This window comes from Sciurus carolinensis, chromosome 3 (assembly GCF_902686445.1).
Source record: "Sciurus carolinensis chromosome 3, mSciCar1.2, whole genome shotgun sequence".
NCBI classification, from domain to species: domain Eukaryota; kingdom Metazoa; phylum Chordata; class Mammalia; order Rodentia; family Sciuridae; genus Sciurus; species Sciurus carolinensis.
Window position 1 is genome coordinate 62257488 of NC_062215.1, and position 6445 is coordinate 62263932.

Genomic DNA, 6445 nt, shown 5'->3' on the forward strand with positions numbered 1-6445 from the left:
GGCCAGCCTCAGCAACTTAGCAAAACCTTGTCTCAAAATAAAAAATAAAAAGGGGATGTAGCTCAGTGGTAGAGTACCTCTGGATTCAACTTCTAGTACAAAAAAAAAAAAACAAGCCTTACAATGCTACTTATCCTTATCGTAAATTTTTATTCTTCCCTTTCACAAATATTTATTAAGTGAGTGCTATGTGCATCCTTCCAGAAGCAAGCCCTGATTCAAAGGCAAGGGAATTATTTGGAACATTGCCAAGTAATTGGTGCGTGGAAGAGAAGAACGGTGGCAAAGGGAGACAGCCAATCCAGGGATCGGCATTAAGCCACCTTTCATACTGGGCAACTGGAGCTTAATCCTATGGGGAGGTGCTGGGAAACCATTCAAAACCCAGATCTCAGAAGTATCACATCTGAGGGTGAGGGAGCTAGGGTATTATTCTCCCCAAAGGCATTGGCCGAGGGCTGGCCCTGGGCAAGGGGTGCTAATTCCCTGGCATTTCTAGCCTGCCTAACCGTGTGGGCCTGGAAGCCTGTGTCAGTTATGGGGAGAAGTCGCTTTCAGGCACAAAGAGGCAGATGGATGGGTCCAAAGGATCGGGGTGGTATCTGGGTTAGCATGAGTTACCTTCGAGGGGCAGAGTGAGGTCTGAAGAGAACCGCCTTCCAAAGTGTCCGAATGCTTTGGGACAGCTGAGACAGTGTACACGGGAGGGGTTAAAACCAGTACGAAACACCACAGAATGCTTATCTGAAAGCTGAGCAAAGCTCCCATCTTGGTTCTGCTGGCCCTTGGCTCACAGCAGCCCTCTTCTCTCCCTGTCCTGAAAGTCCAGTTACAGAGTTTCCACGTTTTTGCAATTTAGCAAAATATTCCCAAGGAACTTTTGGAAGAGTCCTCTCCTGCCCTGGAGAATGGTGAGCAGCGAGGCCTGGCCAGGACCCTGAAGTAGACAGGAGTGGTCTTCCCTGTGCTTAGTCCAGGCCTGTCCTCTCCACTGTCCATGGAACAGAAGTGTGCCCTGCCCAGCCACATGACCCTGCTGATGCCCCAGGGTATCCAGGTAAAGACAGCCGGTGGGGAGCACCTGGGCTGGCATCTCACATGCCCTCCAGATCCGTGGTGGTGGCTGGAGGTGTGCTGCGAGGAGGAGGCGGGGGCACGCCAGACCTGAAGAGGCCTAGGGAGCTCAGCAAAATCCTTCCTGGGTGGTGAGAGGCTCAGGAGGTGGCCTATGGTGACAAGGTATCATTCTGGGATAGTGGTTAAGATTATGAGTTCTTTTTTTGGTGGGGGGAGTCAGAATGTTAGGGTGTGGTTTCCTGCTGTTGCTATAACAAATTACCACAAACTTGGTGGCTTAAAAGAACACAAAGCTGTTCTCCTACAGTTCTGGAGGTCAGAAGTCCACACTGGATTTCAACGGGTCAAAGACAAGGTCTGGGCACTGCTGCAGTCTCTTGGGGGCTCCACAGGATAATTTTATTTCCAGGCTTTTTTCAGCTTGTAGAGCTGAATATTCCTTGGCTTGTAGCCTCTTCTTCATCTCCCAAGCCAGCAGCGTGGCAGCTTCAGGTCTCCCCCTTTCTATTGTCCTCACACCGCCTTTTCTTTCTTCTGCAGCCAGAACTATTATATAAAGACACTAGTGACTACACTTATGGACGCATCTAGAAACCCCGGATGACCTGCCCATCTGAAGATGCTTACTTGTGCTGCAAAGCCCTTTTTTTTCATAGAAGTTAATTGTTCCAATGAAATTATGTCATTTGCAGGAAAATGGATGGAACTTGGGAGCATTATGTTAAGAAATATAAGCCAGACTCAGAAGGTCATGTGTTTTCTCTGATATGTGGAAGCATGGGGACTCACTAGTGTGACTCCACAGATTCATCTTGGAGGTACAGGAGAGCTGAGTCAGTGACTTTAGCCGGATCTTCCTGATCTTCTCCCGACTTCGTCCTACCTCCCCCAGCTCATACACACCAAGTTCTCTCTCTCCTTTTGCAGCTGGATTCAGAGGTCTTAGTCCACAGAAGACTGACTCCATTGCTCTATTGGTGAGATGAAGCTGAACATCATGGTGGAAAGGCATGGAGGAGGGAAGCAACTTGGGACGTGGCAACAAGGAAGCAGAGAGCTAAGAGGATAAGCTTTGCCATCAGAGCTGACTGCGTCTCTTTTCCACCATGTGCTTTGTCACCTCAGGCAAATTGCTTAACTTCTCTGAGCCTTGGTTTCCCTTCGTTGTGAGAACCAAATGCTGTAATTATATAAGCATTTAGCATGGTGCCTGGCACCCGGAGAGCACTCGGTCTAGTCTTGAGAATTGTGACCAACGATGTTTTAGGCTGGCATAGCTAGACAGCCACTGCAGAGGCTGGCCTGGCGCTGGTGAAGACCACACCTCATTGAAGGGTGAGCTTCACAAAGAAATGTGACTTTAATGGGTGACTAACATACCATTCAAACAGGCCACACAACAAATTACAGGGGTCTGGAATATAGAGATTGTAGGAGGAATGAAGCAAAAAGTTAGTGTTCCAGGGAGGGGCCTTGGATCAGACAAAACAGTGCCCACTTGGAGCCTGGCACCAAATGGAGCCTGTGCTTAAGACAAAGATGGAGAAGCAGGAAGGGATTAAAGCTCCAGGGAACACAGAAGTGGCTCCAATTCCAAATATCTTGGATTAGAAATTGTATTTTTCTCACACCCAGGCTGTATCCAAGGACTCTTCCAGTAACAGAGAACAGAAAACACAATGAAAATTTGCTTACAAAGGGGAGTGATTTACTTATAAGACTCACAGTCCAACCAGGTATGGTGGCCATACCTGTAGTACCAGTCACTCAGGAGGCTGAGGCAGGAGAATTGAAAGTTCAAGGTTGGCTTTAGCAGCCTAGTGAGACCCTGTCTCAAAATAAAAAAATAAAAAGGGCCTGGGATGCAGCTTGGTGGCAGAGTGCCCCGGATTCAATCTCTGCTACTGCAAAACAAAACAAAAAACTAACGGTCCAGCCAGGCATGGTGGTGCACACCTGTAATCCTAGCGACTCTGGAGGCTGAGGCAGGAGGAGCACGAGTTCAAAGCCAGCCTCTGCAAAAGTGAGGCCCTAAGCAACTCAGTGAGACTCTGTCTCTAAATAAAATACAAAATAGGGCTGGGGATGTGGTTCAGTGATCGAGTGCCCCTGGATTCAATCCCCGGTACCCCCCCAAACAAAATAAAACAAAAAACTAATGGGCCAGTATTGTCTGTGGCTTCAGGCATAGCTAGACCCAAGAGTCACACTAGTTCATCGGAATTTCTCTCTCTCTACATCTCTCACCTCTGTCTCCTCTCTATTAGCTTCACTTTCAGGTGGGTTCTTACCACAAGGTGTCAAAAGTGGTCACATTCTTATAGTTGTGCAAAGAAAAGATTTACTCCTGTGTCCCTACTCAGTGTTCATATCGACTCAGAGCAGGTCTCTGGCCTGGCGAGGAGTGTGTACTCATCACTGGACTAATCCCCATGGTCGCGGAATGGAGTATGTGATGACCGACAGACCTAGAGTGTGATGGGGAGGTGAGGGGTCCCATGTCCACTGGCTGCGTGATCTGAACAGATTGTTGTAGAATCTAAGCAGAACCTATGCAGAGTGGCTCCTTAGATGCCAAGTAGACAGAGACTGGTCCATTGCTCTCCAGATGAAGATTGATTTTTTTTGGCAGTACTGGGGATTGAACCCAGAGGCACTTTACCACTGAGCTATACCCCCAGCACTTTAAATTTTTTTTTAATTTTGAGCCAGTGTCTAAGTTGCTTACGGCCTCACTAAGTTACTGAGGCTGGCCTCGAACTTGTAATCCTCCTGCCTCAGCCTCCTAAGTGACTGGAATTACAGGCATGCACCATCACACCTGCCCTAAAACTGATTCACTTTTTTAAAGGCCTGATCAAAGGTCATGGGAGTGGCCTGCATGGCAGGAGTTAATCTCAAGTAATTCAGATTGACTGCATGCTTATCTCCAGAACCACTGACCGTTGGCCAATGCCAAGAAATCTATCAACCAAAAATAAACAAGGTCTGAACCTCAAGTCCATGAGTTGTTTGGGAGCAGAAGGCATCAGGCAGTTGGCCCTATTTAGTAATAATAATTGGGTTGATGATTTGTACCTAATTTGGTGAAGCCTGGAGTTAGGCTTGAACCTTTAAGACTGGTCACAGCTAGGATGTGTGCAGGTGACCCTCTCACTATGAGACCCCTGGTGTGAGCAGAGAGCTAGACATTGACACTTCACACACACATCAATAGGGGTTGCAGACCTGGGAACAAGCACTCCTGTGTGAGCCTCAAGAGCCAGCACCTCTGGAGAAGAGACTGCAGGGCAGACCCACAGCGAACTCTGCGTGGCTCTTCACACTCTTCCCTTGAATATGGGCCGAATGGATGGACTCTAATGAATCAAACACGGCAAAAACCATGGGATGCTATTTGCAAGAGGAGGTTATAAAAAGAGACCGTGTTTAGGGGGTGGTCAGGGAAGGAGTGATTTTTGGGGGGGTGGCTGTGAAACTATTCTGCAGAATACTTCCATGAGGGACGCTTGCCATTATACGTTTATCCAAAACTGTAGAATGCACAGTGAACCCCAGTGCAAACTCTGCACTGCAGTTAAAATGATGCATCAATATCAACTCGTCAGTTACAACAATCATATCAAATGATTGCAAAGCGGCAAAATGAGGGAACCTAAGGGCATCATGGGGGTGTGTGGGAAATCTTCATAATTTCCACTCAACTTTTTTTTTTCTTTTCTTTTTTTTGGGGGGGGGATTGAAACCGGGGTGCTTTATCACTAAGCTACATCCCAGCCCTTTTTATTTTTTAGTTTGAGACGGGGTTTTGCTAAGTTGCTTAGGGCCTTGCTAAATTGCTGAGTCTGTCCTTGAACTTGCAATCCTCCTGTTTCAGCCTCCCGAGTTGCTGGCATTACAGGCATGCACCATCATGCCAAGCTTCCACTCAATTTTTTGGTAAACTTAACTGTCCTTAAAAATAAAATCTACTCAAACCTGTAGAGACAGAAGGTAGATCAGCGGTTGCTTAGGGATGAGGGAGGGGGTAAAGAAAGAAAAATAAATAAAGTCTACAATGAGAGGGAGACAACACGCACTGTGGCTTCCACGTGGCACACACTCTTTCCTTCTCTCCATGCTTTTGTCTGCCGGCTGCCACGTTGTGGGCCACCTAAGGAGAGGCTCAGTGGCACGGAACCGATGTCTGAAGAACTGCAGTGAGGGCCTGAGACCTGCTGCCCACCGCATGAGTGAGTTTGGAAGCAGGTCCGCTGCCAGGCGACCCTTGAGATAGCTTGCAGCTCCAGCTGATGGCTTGGTGACAGCTTTGCGAGAGACCCAGAGCCAGAGGCAGCCAGGCAGGCTGCACCCAGGTTCCTGGCCCTCAGAAAATGTGTGCTAATAAAGTTGGGGGTTTGGTTGTGTGTTTTTTTTTTTTTTTTTTTTTTTTTTTTTTTTTGCGGTGCTGGGGATTGAACCCAGGGCCTTGTGCTTTCAAGGCAAGCACTCTACCAACTGAGCTATATCCCCAGCCCGTGTGTTTTGTTTTTTGAGTCAGGGTCTCACTATGTTGCCCAGACTAGGCTCAAGAGATCCTCCTGCCTCAGCCTTCCAAGGAGCTGGGATCACAAACATGCAACACTGTGGCCAGTTTAATAAAGTGGTTTTAAGTCACTAAATTTGGGGATCATTTTTTTTGACAAGTGAAAACGATCAGTTAAAAAAACAGCTGGTCTCTCCCTCACTGCCAGCTGTGCTCTCAGCAAGCTGCCTCACCCCTCATGAGAGCTGGAAAATCCAACCCCAGAGCTTGTCCTAAGAAGTGGCGCCCTCCTGTAATCCCGGCAACTTGAGAGGTTGAGGCAGGAGGATCACGTTTGAGGCCAGTCTCAACAGTTTAGCAAATCCTGTCTCAAAATTATAAAAAATTAAAAGTGCTGGGCATGAAGTCCCCCTGCGTTCAATCTCCAGTACCAAATTAAAAACAAAAAACAAAAAACATATTTTAAATAAGCACCACAGACACCCACTTCTGGTGCTTGGAAGACTTTCCAAAAGTGATGCTGTGTCCTATAAGGTTGAGATCACTGTTGGGCTAATTCAGAGCTAGATTAGACTGAATGGGCCTCCTCAGCTTCCTTATTTTTGTTAATTATATGCCAATAAAGCTGCTTCTTCTTTTTTTTTTTTTTTTTTTCGGTACTGGGGATCAAACTCAGGGCCTTGTGCTTGTGAGGCAAGCACTCTACCAGCTGAGCTATTTCCCCAGCCCCTGGTGGCTTCTACTTGTTACGCTCATCCCAGGATAAGCGTATGTAGCTATTTGTATTGTTTTCTGGCATGTGTTTTGTGTTCTATCTCCTACCTTAATTGTAAGTATATTTTT

At 47.2% G+C, this 6445-nt stretch overlaps 1 non-coding gene across 1 annotated transcript; it reads right to left on the reverse strand.

Moving 5' to 3' along the window:
• Window positions 1–5516: 5516 nt before the first annotated feature.
• Trnas-uga (transfer RNA serine (anticodon UGA)) lies at window positions 5517–5590 on the reverse strand. The gene has a single exon. It is a non-coding gene; the product is annotated as a tRNA-Ser (tRNA).
• Between the last annotated feature and the right edge of the window lie 855 nt (window positions 5591–6445).